The following is an 18,683-nucleotide window of genomic DNA, read 5'->3' as shown; positions in this document are numbered from 1 at the left end:
AGAAAAACCTAGCATTTGATTTTACGTAATGCTTGTGGAGCCCAACTATTCTCAGATTATTTTTCAGATTGTAGATCATTATACATGCTGAGAGAGGTTTTCGAAAACGACTTATTCTGAGCCATGTTTTTAAACCCAAATCTTTCTTGAAGCAATTATCAGTTTTCACTCCATAAAAAAAAAAAAAAATAAAAGACAACTAAAGTGATGAGAATTATTTTAATTTACTTATTTATTTTCAGCAATAAATATATTTGTTTTAAGCATTTCACCTTTTCAAATAGGGACTATTTCTGGTCCACGGGTTTACAATATATTTTTATTTTTATCAAATAACCCATTGTTGTCTGCACAGCCTATTGATATAATCAGCTTTATAATAGTTATTTCCTGGTTTAGCTCTGTTTTCCTGTATTTCTGTGACTCTTTCCTCCCTAGATTCATCTTCCAGGTAGGTGACAGATGGATTTTTACCAAAGCAAGACAAGAAGTAACCATCAGAGACAGCTTGTCATAAGCAAACAGCAAGAAAATCTGCTGCTGTAAGACTAAGAGATGCTTAGCTGTTGTGACAGAAGAGCCTTCTTGGATCACATGAAGGAGTTCTGAGGATGAATCTTGACTATCTACTGCCTGATGTCTTCCACTTTTATTAAAAAAATGTCCACAGCAAGTGCAAATGTGATGTAAAGTGCTAGCAACTCTGGATCCCCACTCCCAAGCCTGAAGGGGGACCATCGCCATCTTAGAAATATTGCTTAGCACCATAACGAACTGCTTTGCATGGATGGGCACTGCACACCCGTAATGAAGCAACACAGGAGAAGGTGCAGTAGCCCTTGCATATGCCAAAGGCCTCACAGCATCTCAGATGGATGGTAGCTTCTGTTTTCTTGAGCAATAGCGCTGGCTAGGTTACAAGAAGTAATAATAAATTGATTTGCTTTTATTTCATGATTTTATGCTGGAATTGTATCATTTTGGACAGTATTTCTTCTCCAGATGTCACTAGTTTAATTTTATTAAGAGAGTAGCACCTATTCCACTGAAATCTGCTGAGATAAAGCAATTATGTAATGCAGAAGTTCTGCAAACCTGATACATATATTGCCAACCCATAATTTGTGTTCTACACGTCTGAATTGGTTTTAGCACTCTGAGAGCCAGCTTATTTTATTTAGCTTCTGGTTAACACATTTAACAGGGATAACTGAAAGCTAGAAGTGCATACGTTTCAACTTCTTTCAAGTTTCAGGACCATTAAAATAGGAAGATGTCCAAAAGAGGTGCATATATCACTTTTATGGCACAATGGTGCTGTTTTCAAAGCAAATTGAGTATTGAGCAAAATATGCAAGTGATGGCATAGAATTAGACTGCTGTAAATGATTCACAAAAATATACTGGGTCACCAGGAATAAAGCCGTCCACTTTTTTTACTTTGCTTAACTTAACACAGGCTGCTCATAATGAGGTTTTTACCCTGTGAAGTGCCTTATTTCCAGGCATTTCCCCTGTAAGCTAAATCCAGGCTGGAAGGGAGGAAGTAAAGAAGAGACAAAGTTGTGAGATTCGCCTCTCCCTTCCCAAAGGAGCTGATCAAGTGCACAAGTACTTTGCATTGTGAAAGGGTTCTGCAAGTTGGGCTTGCATGTGCAGAAGACTGGTGGCCTAAAGCTTGTCTAAGGCAACAACAGCCTACTGGGGGCTGGTCAGCAAGGTACGTGTAAACTGAGATAGATAACAGCTGAATGCTGAGTCAGAATAATTTGACTGAGACAAAATAGCTGCTGAAATAGAGCTCTGCAGACTCCAAAATCCTGCTGATGGCTTAAAAATCTAGTGAGAATTCACAATCACTATTGATGTTTCCGGACACTTTTTTTCCTAAACTCATCTGAATGATTCCTGAAATTTTAGTTAAAAGGTTTATGGATTTTTGTAGCTATTCCAAACACAGTCATGTGGCATTGATGAGCAATGAGGTATTTGGACTGAACTTTTCATAAATATTTCATGAAATTTTACATCTTTACATTCCACCAATAAAGGAAAGCACCTTTTAAAGCAATATATTGTGTATGCACCACAACTGCACTTAATAGTTTTCTGCTGTATTGCTTTTGGTTCATTAACATTCATACTGTTGTCTGCCACCTCATTTGTTTCAGTGTTTGCTTTGAATTTGCCTTGCTGAAATAGTTTCACACTGTGCTTACTCCGGCTCATCTGCTGTTTCTATCTGACTAATGCTTTTACTGTATGTGTATATTTTATATATTTACGTAGATTCTGTGCTGACTTACACACAGTTACCTTTTGTGGCAAAATCAGGCGGTCCAAAATCAGTCTTGTGAGAGGTCTTTCCTAAGAATAATGGAGTCAGGTATTTTTTTTTGTGACAAGCATTTCCTATTGATAATTACCATGTACATATTTTCCTTCTCCTCAAATAGTTTCTTTGCTTAGGTCTAAGCCTTCTGTTCAGGGCTTGATCCATAGCTAAAATGAAATTGATTCTACACCTCACTGTCTGTCAGAAGAGTCCGGAAGATTCATTTGCTTGAGGCACAAAGATCTGATTTGAAAAAAAAAAAAAAAAAATTTGGAGGCTTATACAAAGCAGAGGGCTTTATCTTGTTTATCCTAAACAGAATGGAGTTATCAGGCCGCACAATTTCAATCAAGAGGTGCTATTTTGCAACGTCCAACTATGCCATAGACAATAACTTATACTGTAGACACACGGAATACATGACAATTTCTCTATCAAAGGCATTTTACTTTGCACAGTTTAGAGGTATCAGGATATTCTTACAGCCTGCAGCTATACTCTTTCTTGCTTTTCATAGATCAAAGTGTCTTAAGAAAGGAAGAAATAATGCTTTGCTAACTTACACAAACTTCCAGATCCTGCCATTCATTTACAGCTGCTTTGTGTTGCAGGGAAAAAAAAAAAAAAAAGGTGGAACAGAAAAAGGCTTAGGTGATGAACATTGTCCATGCACATGGAAATCCTTCAGGAGCACTGACACAGCATATTGGCTTCTTCATCACCCTTTGACTTTGATTTTGTGTAGTCAATGACAATAGATGTATTGATGAAAAAAAAAAAAAAGTCAGTTTACTTGCTAACTGGGAGAAGAGACCAACACCCTCCATGCTACAACCTTCTTTCAGGTAGTTGTAGAGAGCAAGAAGGTCTCCTCTCAGTTTCAGTAAGAAATGGCCTGAACTTGTGCCAGGGAAGGTTCATATTGGATGTTAGGAAAAATTATTTCATGGAAAAGGTTATGAAGCAGTGGAACAGGCTGCCCAGGGAAGCAGTGGAGTTACCGTCTGCTGGAAGTGTTTAAAAGACATGTAGATGAGGTTCTTCAGGACATGGTTTAGTGCCAGAGTTAGGTTATGGTTTGACTCAGTGATCTTGAGGGTCTTTTCCAACCTGAACTGTTCTATGAGTCTATCATTCTATAATTCTTTCTTCCTGACTGGGGTCTTCCCCGGGGCCACAGGGGAATCTCTGCGGGGGCACTGGGAACAGCTCTTCCCCTCCTCCTGCTCTCCCTTCAAGGCTGGCAGGGCTGTTTCTCACATGGTTTCCTCAGCCCTGGCTGCCAGGCAGCGTTTTGCTCTTTCTTGCCCAGGCTTTCCCCGCCCATGGCTGAGGGGCTCAGCTGTGTCCTGTGCTGGGGCCGCTGGAGCCGCTGGAACCGGCTGTGTCTGGCATGGGCCAGAACTGGCTGCTCCTCACAGGGGTCAACCCATCAGTCCCCCAGGGGCAACACTTGGTCACCTGCACCCAACACAGAGACTTGATATGAGTCCTGAAACTGCTGAAAGATCACAAGGGAACAGGTGATAGCAAACACAGATTTGTCAAGAACATACCATGTCAAACAATTGTCATTTTGTTATACAATAAGCAATTAGTTTCGCAAATAAAGGAAAAGCAGTAGGTGTCATACCTTGATGTCATTTAGACTTTTGACATAGCCTTACGTAATATCCCCAGAACCAAACTAGGAAGATATGAGAGATTTAATAGATAAGGCCTAGTTGAACTGCTGTAAGAGAACCTTAATTGCTTGAAAATTATCAAAATGCAAGGACATATCAGGCTGAGTACAGAAAGGGTCTGATCTTGTTCTGGTTTTATGAAACATTTTGATTAAGGTCTGGAATGAGGGTAACACAAAGCTAGCAAGAACAGTTAGCATAGCAGCGACCAGGATTATAATTCTTAATGATTCTGCCAAACTGGAGAAATGGTCTGAAAAAGAAAAAGATGAAACTAAATGGGGCAACTACCTCAGAAGGACGAAGTGGGGAAAATCCAGCTGAAACATGTTCCTTCCAATAAGAATTCAGGGACTGCAGGAGATTACCACAAAAGTCAAAATTCCTTGCTAAACAAGAACCTTTCTTGCAACCAAACTGGTGGTTGAGATTATTTTCTAGTATCTGATGTTTAGATAATAGTCCTTTCATGCAGTTCATCCCGTAAACAGCGTCTTGTTTGGGGACAACAAATCAAGAAAGAGGCTGATTCATAAAAAAAAAATACAGAAGACTGAAGCAGCAATGATTTAGAAAACATTACCCACGAAAGGATTAAAGAATTGACACTGTTAGGCTAAAGAAAACAAAGTGGAGGCCAAAACAGACTTCAGCTGTGCAAAAGCCAAAAGCAAAGAAGAAAGGTATCCATTGCTTTTTATATTCTTTGCTGTCATAAGAACTATGGAAGTTCAACAGCAACAAGCAAGATGTCGGTGAGCCACGAGGAGAACCAGCAGGATGAAGAAAATCCTGGAATACCACGTGCATGAAAGCTGAGGATCCTCCATCACTAGAGGCCTTCAAAAGCATCTTGCACAATCACCTACTACAGAAGACATACTTATGGCTGATTTCATTCTAAAGTGAAGGGATGGAATTCAAATGATCTTCTGAGTCCTACTATTTTTTGTTATTCTTTCATTTAACATCAAGTGCTAGTAATACAAATCTCTGCCTTTTATTCTTCTCTTCTTCCTACAGACAAGAAAATACATGAGAAATTGTTTTCTGCTGCTGCATATGCAGTTCTATTTATCCGATGTTCACACTAGCAACCTGTGAAATAAGGTAAGATTAAACGTGCTTTCTGAGATGAGGCAGAAGAACACTGAATTAAAGAGATTCAGGTATGGATAAAGTAGAAAGCAACAGTAGAAATCGAGACAACATGGGAAACTCCTGATCTTATATTTGGTCAGGTTTCAAGACTACATCTTTTCCTACATGTAGATCTTTCTAAGAGCTTGGTTCACTTCTGCATTTAAAATAAGACAATCCGAATCTTCTACAGCAATTTCTGTAATTAAATCCTCTCACAGTAAGAAAGTAAACAAACAGATGATCATGATAGCAGTTTACTTAATGTAGGCCATTTTTCCACTTAGTTGGAAGAAGACAGCAAATCCTGACAAAATTCTTCTCTGAACCCTTAGGGTAAGGAGGACTTGCCACTGCAAAGCACAAGAAATATGAAGGGACATGAAGAATAATTAATTGGAATCTCTAATTAAACTGCAGAGCCTAAAAGATAACTGTGTCATCCGGAAATGTTCTTAGGAAGTGACATTGTCTCAAATGAAAGTCCAGATGTCGATTAATTGCAATTCAGGCAACCTTGAAACTAAACAGAAAGTGACATGAAGGTGTGAAGTTTCTGCAAAATGTCCCTGTAGGATTAAAAGGGTAAAATGTTTTGAATGAAGATAAGTAGGACAAGAAGTTTGCCATATCACATGTTTTCCCATTCAGGAACTGACAGGACAAACCACAAGCAGTTGCCGTGAGCACTACTTTAAATTCAGGGTGTGAAGTTAAGTAAGGAAAAGGAAGTGCAAAGAGAGACATGACTTAATGTGTGAAATTATCAGGGCTATCTGAAGTGAGTCAATTCATCAGATAGGAAACTAGGAATACTAGGACAGAGGACTGAGTATGAAACTATATTTTATCTTTTTTAAAAAAAAAAAAATCAGGTAAAAGATTTAAAGTTTCTTTTATGTTCAGCATAATCTAAACATTAGAGATATCTGGTACTTCTTGTGAAAGTTCCTGCTCAGAAACAGCATGCTTGAGCAAAAGAAATGCCATGTTTAATTATATCACTGTTCCACCTAATTTGGTGCCTTTTCTTCAAGACTTACTGGTACCTCGAAGTGTGTCACAGCAAAGTATGAGAATCACCATATAAGATTACTGTGTCTGTAAGGAACATGTCTTGCCAACCCCTGTTATTTAGTAGCTGGTTTATGTCCTGAATCATGAGGGTTTATATCCCACATAAATTTTCTATCCAGCCTAATATAACTGTTCTCCTTATTCACAGAAATGTTTATTTCTGATACTGTATCTTGTGGTAATGACTTAAGTATGCCAGTTAGTCATTGTACTAAAGGGAAATTCATTTTATTAGTTTTAAATTTGTTTCCTTCCAAATTCATTGGATCTCCTTTGTTCCTCTCTGATACAGTGACACAGCATGTGTTAAAATTAGTCATTATTTTATGTGTCACTATCAACGTTCTCTCTTATTACTAGCCTTTTCAATGACATTTCACAAGACTATTTTCTATGCTTCCCATGTGAAAACATAGCACTCTGGATTCCAGTTTTTAAAATACATGTTTTTAATTTGTACATGTGGTTTACCACATATGAGCATTTGCTTCCAAAACAACAGAGCTCATATTCTCCAAGCAAATTGAGATGCCTTATTCTCTTGTAGTTAAAAAAAAAAAAAAATACAAACTGCACACATTATTTTTTTTTATATCAAAAATTGGTGTACAAGTTTAAAGATCAAGTTGTAAATGTGGATATTTCATTCAATTAAACTGCCCTTGAAAAGGCATTGTTTTTATGACATGCATTTTCATTAGATCTTTCCACAGTTTGTCTGTTAATTTTACCACATTACTATGGACTTAGAGGATGAAGGTAGAAATATGTGTGCTCAATTTATCCAAGCATTTGTACCATTGATAGCATTCATGCCAGACCAACAGTGCAACAGAGATTGCAAGAATGGACAAAGCGTGTTCAGAAGGGAACACAGAGAAAGAGAAATGGAGTCAGACAGGAGCTGTTTGGGATGAGTGTTGTAAAACTAAGAGCCAACTGAAAAGAACAATATGTCTTCAAAAAAAAAAAAAAGAACAAAAAAAAAAAAAAGCTAAAACGGTGTAAAACGGTGTAGGAACTGACAGTAGAGCTAACCAAGAGAGGTGAATCCTGGGAGAACAACTGCAATCAAGGTATATTGTCACAGAGTCTAAAAGACGGTAGCAGAACTAAAAGTTGCAGAGAAAACACATTTTTAAAAATCGCAAGTTCTTATCAACCTCAAGACTCACTAGAGATATTCATTAACCCTGGGATTTTTTGCAGGTGTGATGTAAATTTTGATATCTCAATGGGAAAAGAGCAGAGAGATTCTCTTCTTATGGGATTTTCCCAACCTCCATGCCCCAAGCCACACTAATAGGAGCAGAGCTGGACTGACACTCAAGAGTGTTGACTAGCAGTCTCTGCCTTCTACTTTTAAGAGAGGCAGTAAAGCAGAAAGTTCAATATTGCATTTTATTACCAGTCTAGTGGATAAATACATTGGATGCACTTCATTTCTTTGTGTTCACCAGAACCAAATCTGTAAAATATGCAGTGATGGATGACCCCTAGATCAATTTGCTTTCAAATGTTTCCATGTTTACATTGTCTTCAGTAAAAAGTAGCAAAATAGCCCACACAATTAGTGTTTTAATATATAGGAAATAGTCACTTTGCTCTGACCCTTCACTATAAAATCTGTCTGATTTAGAAAACTTTTTGGATTGTCCAGCTGTGTGATGTTACCTCCCTTGTGTGCTGATGTTAGAATAGGTAAAACCATTCCCTTCAGATGATATTCAGCTATTACTAGTACTGTTACTGCAGACCAAAATATATCACAAGGACCTGATGCTAGTTTGCTACTACTGTCCTGTAGAAAAGTAAAAAAGTCTGAGACTGGACCTCAACTCTATCCACATCAACTACATGGTCCTGTTATAGAATTTGATTCATGCCAGTAGGCCATAATGTCAATGGAAATTAGGCCCAGCAACACAAGCCCTGCATTTTGCTTAGTCCATGATTTTGAAACACAAAAAGGAATCCAATGTTCTCTGTAAAAACTGAACGAAAATGAAATTATTATTTAAAGGAGTGAAGCAGCTTTGCAGGCAAAGGCAATTGCATATGTGGAAATCAAGTTTACTTGATCAAATGACAAGCAGAACAAAATCAGATTATGCACTCTACTAAAATGTTCTTTTAATAACAATAGAACAAATCCAAGCCTTCCAAGTTTCCCATGGGTTTTATTAAAGTAACATATTCAGCGACTAGCTTCCCAGGAGCAGGAAGGAGCTAAACACATCTCTTTCCCTGCCTTACTTTTCAGGGTTGATGGATTGCTAATTGAAATTAGCGAAGTGACTACAAGGGGGTTGGAATTATTAAGGTTTTTGTGATTTGATTATGGACACTTTCACCTCTGGCTGACCGGATTATTTCCTGTGGAGGTCAAGTAAACTGAGGCCTCAATTCACCACGTTTGGCGTAAGACTAAGCACATGATTATGTTGTATGGCTTCATTAATATGCAGTTGCTGAAATTCTCTCCTAAGCTGAAGCTAAGTAGTCTTCATTCTTTCACAGCTGGTATAAAATATATCATGTGTCTCACTCTATTTCCTATGCGGACCTGCAACTGAAAATGACCATCAAAATGGACAAGCTACGGCACTGTTAACATATTGGTCAATGATCAGATTACCCAGAACAGTTTGCTAGACCTTTAACACCAACTTACAGTTCAGCACCGACAGAAGAGGAGATGATATCAGACACTCAAAAATACATAAACAAAAAGAAGTGTGGATTGAAAATGACACCTCGGTCAGACTCCAGAAAAAAATAGTCCCTACCACTTCAGTTAAATTTAGAGGGAGGTTATGAGCTGAGAACTGATTAGATAATCTAGTTCCTGTTGATTTGTGTCAGTTAAAATTTACATTTATGGAATTACTTCTAAATATGTAATTTTACTCTCTGCCTCACACAAACAAATAAGGAATCAGTGAGGTCTGGTCTTAATGTCTTATGTAGCATTTTACATATGAAAGAAAGAAAGCAAGCCAAACACTATCAGTTATGATAAATGGACTTAATATAAAAATAAAAAGTATTTCTTCTTAGAATAAACCTCATCCTAGGTAAGCAAGAGCTAAGAAGGACTTGAATATCATTCTTTAGTGATACAGCAAAGTCTTTCTCCTGTTAGAAACTCATGGGTTTAAAACATTTCAAATTTTAATGCATCAGTCATCAAATTTTTGATTAAGAATTAACCAGTTATTTTGTGTAATTCAAGAAAGGCTATCTATCTTGCTAAGTTTTCAAATTTTTCAAAGGTCTCATTTTGCCATGCTTAAGACATATTGTACATTATCACTTAATCAATCATATATTATTACAGATAAAGCTGCACATGACTTCTAAATGGTACAGTCTCTGTGCTGCCAATAGTCTTCAAAAATTACTCCAGAAGTAGAATAAATCTAAAGGAAATCAGTGAAAAGGACAAGAAAAAAAAAATGGAAGCAAAAGAAAGAAGAAGAAAAGGGAAGAAAAGGGGCTTCAGCCGACTTCTCCTTATTGAGATTAATCAATACACTTTTTTCTAACTTGCCATGTTTTCTGTTTTCTGTTGTTAAATGATTGTGTGGGGTTTGTCTCTTTTTCTATTGCACTGCAGAAAAAATCACCATGCTATTTCACCAGTAAAGTGAATAGACTCTCCTAAGGTTGTGTGACTGGCTGAACACTACTGAATACCAAAAGCTGTAGACTTCTCCAGCATCTTTTTTATGCAGTAAGTTATTGGTGCCAGTATACTTTGACTGGACATGGTCACTGAGAATTAAGGTTTTCCTGACCTCAGGCTGCACTTTTATTGTCTTTGGAGGGGAAGGGGAAGGAGGGCAGGGAAGAGGTCTGTCCCAGGAGGTTTTATTTTCTTCAAATAAAGTTTAAAATTGAGATAAACTCAATAAGGAGAAGAAGTGCTACTTTGTCTGCCTATCTAATTGCTGCAAGTTGAAAACACACATGGAAGTACATTCACACTATTTTGAGCACATATATGGGCTCTAGCAATTTCCAAAAGCTATAAGCCCATACTTTATAAGAAAAACAGATATCAGGCTTCTTTTCTGGACCATAGGAATATTTTTTTGCATTTAAGCCAAATGACCATTTGGTGGTCATACATATTCATAATTAACTGGGAACCATTTCAACGTAAATGTTAGCTTGTTTAGCAAGAATAATGCTTCTGCATAAAGCAGTCTTCTGTGCAATTGATATTACTACAACCTCTCTGTTCTCCAAGGAACTTAGTTCAAGGAAGAAGCTTGGAGGAAATAAACAGGTAAAAAGTTGATCATTTCTCTGGGACTGCTATGATGTTGGCATAATGAATGTAAAAAAAAAAAAAAAAAAAGGTAACTTTAGCAAAAAGTGTTCTAGACTTTCAAAACAGTATGAAAGTTATTGATGTGATCAGAACAATAGTTGCTAATGGATGAAGGTGTTTTAGAGTTCTAATGCACCTGCTTATTCTTCTTTTAATTAAAATCTGGGATTGCCAGAGTAATTTTTGCATCGCATATGGATGCAGCTTCAGAAGCAAGTGACACATTTTTCAAGAAAAAAAAAAAACGTAAAACAAAATATTGCCAGTAAATTCATAGAAACAACTTATTTTAGAGTTTCTAGGTGGACAGAACACTTATGAGGACGCCACAAGGATTAAGATAGAAGTTTCCAAGTTTTATCTAAGTAATATGCAATGGTAAACAGCCTAAGTCTAGGATTGTGCACTGATTCTGAACTGGTAAGAATTTTGTACTGAATACAAGTCAGAAAAATAAACTACAATCTATAGTAGTTCAGGCTTTGGCCTCTCCCCTGGGGCTTCCACCAAAAGGAACCATTAATACCAGAGTGGACAAGGAACAGAATTCCTCATGAAGGGAAAACTACTTTAGAGTTTGGTCTAAAAGCACTATAAAGCTTTCAAGAGATTGTCAGTTTAATTCAGTAGATTATGGAGATGATTTCTCTTGTGCTTTTTCAAGGGAATAGCCACTACAAGATTTGTTTGGAAGAAGATATACACAAATTGTGAGATATCTGCACCAGCTAGAGGGAAGCTGGATGTGAACAAATGTGGTCAATTGCAGTCTTTTCAAGGATGTGATCAGTGTACACAAAATCAAGGCTGGGGGATAAAGGAACCCCCTCCTTAGACACTCAAGTAAAATGCAAAACTTTTCTGACCAGATTATGTCTATTTGGTAGATACCACGAAAAACTCATGCCCACCAAGAACAGTACAGTCAATGGTATCTAAAAGTTTTAAGGTTTATATTTGTAATTTGAATAATAGAAGATCAACATATCCAATGAGCTGGCAAGAGCTGACACTTACTACAATACGTTGTGGACAATACTTTTCTTTTTTTTTTTTTTACTCTACTGCAAGAGATCTCGTAGACTTCTTAGACCCCATAGATTCAGGCCCCTGTTCCTGTGTGCATCTTTGTCAACCAGTCTCTATCATAAACTGAAGATTAAAGTGTTTTGCATACATTCATTAATTAAGCCCCACAGTCACAGCTGTCAGATAGTATCACTGAATAATTTATTTGACAAATTTCACTTTTTATGATAAATTATTCAATGTTCTTAATTCTTATTATTTTCTCCACAATTTATGCAGCTGGGCAAGCAATTTGTAAAGCCATTCAACAACCTACTAGGTATATTCTGAAAAGATTAAAAGAACAAATAAAATATAAGTGCAACTAGCATCTTCCTAACTCCTTCTTTTTTTCCCACCTTTACTAACTGTTGGAGGCTATATTATGCTTCAATAGTGGGAAACCTGTGAGATTTGTAGACATCTCTGATATGAGTAAAAGCCTAAGGTTTGAATCACCAGGACAATATCAGGGCTGGGAGTAGTGACTAGGGTGGCACATAAAGTTTGATTTCTAAAAAAGTCACAGCAAGAAAAGCAGAATTCAGATATACTGAAATTAATCTCCTGCATTTCAAATGCATCTCAGTTACAGCAGTCAATGAACATCAATAAGCAAAATTGCAATAAAACACTGTTATACGAAGCTTTAAAGAAATATTCAGGGCACAACAACTGAATCTGCAAATCTAAACAAATTATTTCCCCTCTTTCTGTCTAACTAAATTCAGAAGCAGTGAAGAAACCTCCTGTAATAAGTATGTACTATGCCTTGAAACCTTCCACATTTGGGTCACCAGTGGCAACAGAGAGAAGAAGTAGGAACTCTATTGAAACATATTATTTTACTTGTCTACTTGCAAGAACAGGTGTTTTATCCTGTTGCTCAAGAACAGTCAGAGGGACACAATCACTTCAAATCATACCACTCATGTGGTACTTTCATCGATTATTTTAAAGTAATTTTGATAGTTAATAAGTTAAGAGAATACATATGTGACATGGCCAACCGATCTCAAGCAAGTTTCAAGAATTTCAGGAAAGTTATTTGATGTTCTGGGACCTAAGGAAAACCCAGAGTTCAAAAATCTGAACCCTAACAAGCCAACATTTCAAAAACTGAACTAATTGATTAATTAAAACAGCAGACTATTTTCAATTTTGTCTTGAGGGGAGAAAACCCGGCGTATCCCTGTGTCCCAATATCTTGAGAGTCATAATCAAGCTCATCCTGGCTGATCTTGAAACATTTTTTCAAGCAAGACTCTCTTTCCCATCTAAGGTCATTGAGAAAGGATACAAAAAGTATTTTTTTTTAAAGCTGTGATCACAAAGATGACATAGAAATTGCTAAATCTTGGCATTTCCATATGATCCCTGTATGTCCAGCTAAAAAAAAAAAAAAAAAAAAAAAAAAAACAAGAATACAGGTCTTTCCTCAAGAAGCAAAAGTTTGTTTCCTCAGCCCTTACTTTTCTAGGACATATTTCTAGATGTCAAGCAGTATGTAAATACTGCCATCCTAATAGACTGCACAGGAGGACAACAAGTGACAGGAAACCTCCTCAGGTCAAACTCCACACAGACTTTGTCTCATCTCACTGACACCCCAGAGGGTAAGAGATAGATAGGAATTGCTTCTTCTACCAATCCATGAGTACAGTATGCGTAGCTGTGGCAAGGAAGTAAGGGAGACATTAGCTAACTGAATTTGTCACAGCTGGATGAGAAAACAAAAATATACAGATACAAATGTTTCTTGTAAAGAGCACTGCACGATATATGTCATTCTGAGAAAGCAGTGTATGTATTAATTGCCAGGGTCTGACTAAACATTTCAGAGATGAAGTCAAAGATTTACAGTGCATCCTCTCATTTTTTTAGGAAAGCCTAAGTAAATTGGTCTAATCAGTCAAATTAAGAAGCTCTTCTGTGCTGCATGCTGAATCTTCTCCAATGCTAGTGAATTTTTCTAAGGAAAAATTAATCAAAATGTCTTATCATAGATCAATAGTTGAAAGTGATGGACTTACAGTAGTGAATTTAAATGAGCCTGTGAGTCTAGGATCAAACATTTCCTTCCAGTCTTGGGAGCTGCTTGATTTTTTCCTGTTATCTCTAGTGATTATTTTAAAGTATTACATTTAAGTTCATTAACCTCCAAAATTATCTTTAAAGTGAAGGAGGAGGAAATTACACGTGCCGGGATACATCAGAATTTAACAGGCTGTTTTAGCGTTGTGTTTCTGAGACCGTTTTGCATCTTGCTCAGGAAAAACAAACAAACAAACAAACAAACAAACAAGGGGGAGGGGAGTGAGAAAGATTTTGAAACAAGAATAAATGAGTTTGGGTTTACGTGCTGTCCTGAAGTTATATTCTGTTAATATGAAAAAGTGCATGAGATGTTCTGAATTTCCATAAAAAACAAATACAAGGGAAAGAGGCCATAAAAACATTTCACAGAAGATGCTCCATCCTGCCTGCTGTAGTCACTTCAATGGAAAATGATGCTCCAGCCTCTGACAGCGATATTTGTGTGAGACGACAAACTGCAGAGGTCTGGCCCTTTCACAAGTCTCACTTGTGAAAGCAGCTTAGTTAAACAGTTTCTCTGCCTCTTTCTTCTCTTCTAACACATGATTTTTAATGACAAAAATATAAGAAAAGAAATTATATTTAGTAACAACACTGAAAATTCCTTTTGGAGACTTCCTTAACCTGTTCCCTATGCCTCCACAATCTTTCCCTCTACACATCGGCCACTGACATTTCTTTAATCAATTAGGTCTTGAATCCGCAAATCTGAAAACTTAACGAGGCTTGAGATAGCATAAGAACTTATGACTACCATCAGCTCTGAAAATTATTGAGACATGTAGTTGCAAGATTTTGTAAGCAGCTGATTTCATTTAGGTAATTTAGTTCAGTTACATTTCCTCCAGTGGTCTAAATCAGTACTGCTGTACTGACTCTAACAGCTCTTTGTCATTTTGCATCCAGCTGAGCTTGTAGGTCTTCATTTCTTTTCATGAGCAGCAACTATTTAGTCTTCAGGATTAACATTAAGAAATAACAGAGAAGGGGCCAAACATCTACTTTAGACAAGATAAAGACTACTTTCCACTTGACTCTTGCTGAATACTCCTAGTGACTGTCTTTTCACTGTCAGCCAGCCCAGTTCTAAGGTTTCCATCTGCACAGTGTTTTTTCAGAATTACTGGTTGAAGAGAATTTTTTTCATCAAAATAAAAATTAAATTGGTTGAAAGTTAACCCTTCAAAAAGACTAGTTAATGTTTTATTAAATCCTCTGCAAGTAGCTCTCTATCTGAATTAATTATGTGAATGAGACAGGCGTATATTTTGAAGGAAAGACATTCTTAAATGCTTCATATTTACATTATGAGTATTTCTCTAGTGTACTCTGATAGACCGCCAGATGTACATCTTGTCTTTCAGGACCGTTGAAATATTAACACATTTAGTGTAGCTGGATAGTAAAAAGGTAAGTTGCCTTCTCTAAACCCCTACCCACTAACTCTACGCCAGGTAGGTTATTTCCTAATGCTCTAAAATTTTGAGCAACTTTGAATAACCATCAGTCTCTGTACAGTTTTCCTGAATGTGCAACTTGCTAGTAAATTAACAGAGGGCTCAGGAAAATAAACAGATCAGGTTTCACAGACTGGTTTCTCATTTTCTAGCCAGGAGAACAGGGAGGTTTATAGCACTAGGAAAGGAAGACTCAAATTTCTCCAAGGGATTGCATTATTTGCTTCGAAACTTGGTAATTTCAAAGAGTCATACATTGCAGGATGATAGTTTTTGAAAAAGGAAAAGATAAGTCACTAGAAGAGGAGATCTGTTGCTGTTCCTATCCCAAGCAAAAATTAAGAAAAAATAGAGAAAAGAAACAAAGAATTGGTAAAAGACTCAGAGAGATGAAAGGAGTGAAAACCATACTGCTACAGTATTAATAGACTTACTGGAGCAATGGTACCACCTCTGAATACAAATCATATACTGGGTCAAATGACAACAATTTCATTTAGAATTAAAATAAAATTTATTGCATTTTGTGGCACTTTAATTCATTCCTTTATTCATAGACTGTGTTTTCTCTTTCCAGGATGACAATGGAATGTGATAATCTACTCAGCAGTAGCTCTTCTCTACTGGATAAAAATCCTGCAAAACATGTTGAGCTTAACTGAAAAAAATTCAAAAAACTTTCCCTCAATTATATTTTCATCAACTATTCCCTTTTGATTCAAGAGCAAATATGGCCACAGCAGAAACCATTTAAAACATATTGAACAATAGCAATAGAAAAAGAAGTAACCATGAGAAATAACAAGAAAGCAACGAATGCTCAGGTATACTCTCAATGATTAAAACCCTACACAGAAACAGACACAAGGCAACTAGACATCAAGAACGTAGCTGACAATGACACAAGCTGTCCTTAAAGAGAACATACTTAATGTATTCTGGAGCTGTGGGAATGAAAAGTAGCATGGGCATCAATTTTTTTTAACTGGGCATTTAAAGTGTCAGCATTTCCGTCCCCCTCTTGGATTTTTCAGATGAGTTTTATTCTGTCCTGACTGGAATAAAAAGGAGATTCTAGCTGAAGAAATATGCTGAAACACTTTCATTGTAAGCATCCCAATGCCTTGCTGATGCAGCCAGCAGAAAAACTGTGAAATAACATCCCAGAATCAGCATTACTGAGAGATATATAAATGGCATGTTTACAAACCATCCTGAGGTTAATAGTTTTTCCCCCACCCCCATATGTTTGTATTACTTATCTCCTACAAGGCATTTTCCAACATTTTCACTCATATCAAGTTTTTTAAATGCTACTAATGTCTAACTTTCTATCAGCTCCAGACTCTTCCAACCTTGTTTAACTAGTAAATTCAATACACTTCAAACTAGCAGAGAACTTCACAGCTCACAATTTACTGTATCTCAAACTTCCTCATGGATATTCTTACCAAATACTGAGAAGGGATTTTTGTAGCCTGTCCTACTCCAAGTTCTGTGTTTGAAATAAAACATGGTCTTTCGCTGATGTGTAATTATTATAAACAAGGCCTCATGTACTGCAAGTATTTTCAGACAAGACTCACTCAAAGCAGAGTTAACCATGCCACACAAATGTATCATTAACAAGTACTACGTTTTGCACTCAGGGAAAGAGCACAGAGTTTTGTGATATCCTGTACATCCTGTACTGAATGTGATATTTCCCAAATAGACAACTTCCCAGTAAAAACAGTCTGTACACTCCCTGAACCATCTTTCATACACTGATGAGTTACATTTGTGTCCATTCTGGAACCAGAGCATGTGAAATTTCTTGAGAGAGACTTGAAGAGTGCAGAGATAACATGCTCCCAAGCGAGAGATGAAAAAGACCGGGATCTCCTTTGGAGTGGTAATAGCAGAAGAACTAAACACATGTTTTCCATAGAGCTAACACTGGAGGAAAGGATATTTTCATACCAGACTCCTTATTTACAGAAGAAAATCCTAGAAGTGCCTCTAACAGAAATGTTGACAGGAAAGCTTTTAGAATAAATTGATAAATGAGCAATAACAAACTACAAGGACAGAGTGATATTCACTCAGGATTTCTAAAGAACACTGTTCAGATCTGAAATTGATGAACTACTAAACATAGCGTGTGATTAGCCTTGATATCAGAGGAATGGAAGATGCCAAACGTAGTACCATCTGGTTATGTAAATCTCAGGAGGATCCAGTTTTGGCTTTAATTCAGGACAAGCTGATAAAGGAAGAAAAACCCAAACAACTAACAAATAACATAAATAAGAGACTGAAGAAAAGGTTAAAAAATACAGAATTATGAAATGAGGAAAGATACAGAGAAGATGAGTTGAAGATAACCCTCTGCTTCTTCTAATACCAAAATTAAGATACAAAATTACATGGTGGTAGATGCAAAATAATGAAAATTAATTTGTTTTATACAGAAATACCTAATATCTGTTTTCAAGTTAGATTAAAAAAAAGCCCTAGATTCAACTCATAGGAAAAATAAATGTGGCTTCCCTATTGAAGTGCCTTCTCCTACTGTTCCCATATCCTGCCTCCGACCATGACCACAGCAACCTCCACAGCTCCAAGTCCGCCAAGTGTCGGTGTTTGTCTTCGGGTACTCCACAAAGTCAAAGCTTTACAAAGTTGCACAGCAGTCAGGGCAAAGAGGTGTGACATATGTAACTGCTGTGCTTTAATCTAGGAGAAGGGAGATGACTTCACTCATACCTCAACCAGCTCTGATCTCACCACAGATTTGGCCATTTAGCTGAACAGAGTTAAACCCATTGGTATTCTCTCTTGTTGGCATTCACCAGACTTCAGATTTCCTTTGGGAGGGCCTGCTTATTACAGAGAGTGGTTTGTATCATGGGTATTCTTGACCCTGTCAGTCTGATTTAATTGTGAAAACAGACAAGAATAAAACAAAACATTTGTGAAAATGTTGAATGCTTGAAAAGCATATTGTTTGCAATGGCTTCCAGGAAATGGATGAAGCCACACTACTGAATGATTTGTGTTTGAAAGCTTTGTGGTAATAAAGTTAAAAGATTATATAGAAAAAACACAGAACTGAAGAAGCAAGAAGGCATCTGCAGAAATAAATATCTGAACAACAATAGTTACAGAACAAGGTGTTGCAAATTTAACATCTGTCCCAAACTGGGACCTCATTCCAAGAACTGCTGACAGAACAGGTACCAACACCTTTTTTACAACACATCATCTCACCGTGATTCTTAGAGGAAGTTAATGGGTATAGCTTGAAACACCCAAACTCAGTGCTATAGAGTTGCCTGTGTCTCTTTTGAAAGAGATGCTTCGTTTCATATATATGTTACAAGGCTTAGCTGCAGAGATTTCTGAGAAAATTAAATTAGTTATGCTGTGTCATCTGAGTGACCAGACTGTCCCTTATAATCTTAATGTATATTCAAACATGAATTTGTCTGCTTTATGTATCA

The 18,683-nt window shown here is 36.9% G+C and overlaps 1 long non-coding RNA gene across 1 annotated transcript; it reads left to right on the top strand.

Moving 5' to 3' along the window:
• The first annotated feature begins 1,458 nt into the window (after window positions 1-1,458).
• LOC139827395 (uncharacterized) lies at window positions 1,459-18,127 on the top strand. Its single transcript, XR_011737925.1, has 4 exons — window positions 1,459-1,720; window positions 5,044-5,130; window positions 9,857-9,973; window positions 15,776-18,127. It is a non-coding gene; the product is annotated as an uncharacterized lncRNA (long non-coding RNA).
• Window positions 18,128-18,683: the final 556 nt, after the last annotated feature.

The sequence above is a fragment of the Patagioenas fasciata genome, chromosome 2 (genome assembly GCF_037038585.1).
Source record: "Patagioenas fasciata isolate bPatFas1 chromosome 2, bPatFas1.hap1, whole genome shotgun sequence".
Lineage (NCBI taxonomy): Eukaryota > Metazoa > Chordata > Aves > Columbiformes > Columbidae > Patagioenas > Patagioenas fasciata.
Note: the sequence above shows the minus strand (reverse complement) of the source record. Positions and strands in the feature narration are given on the sequence as shown.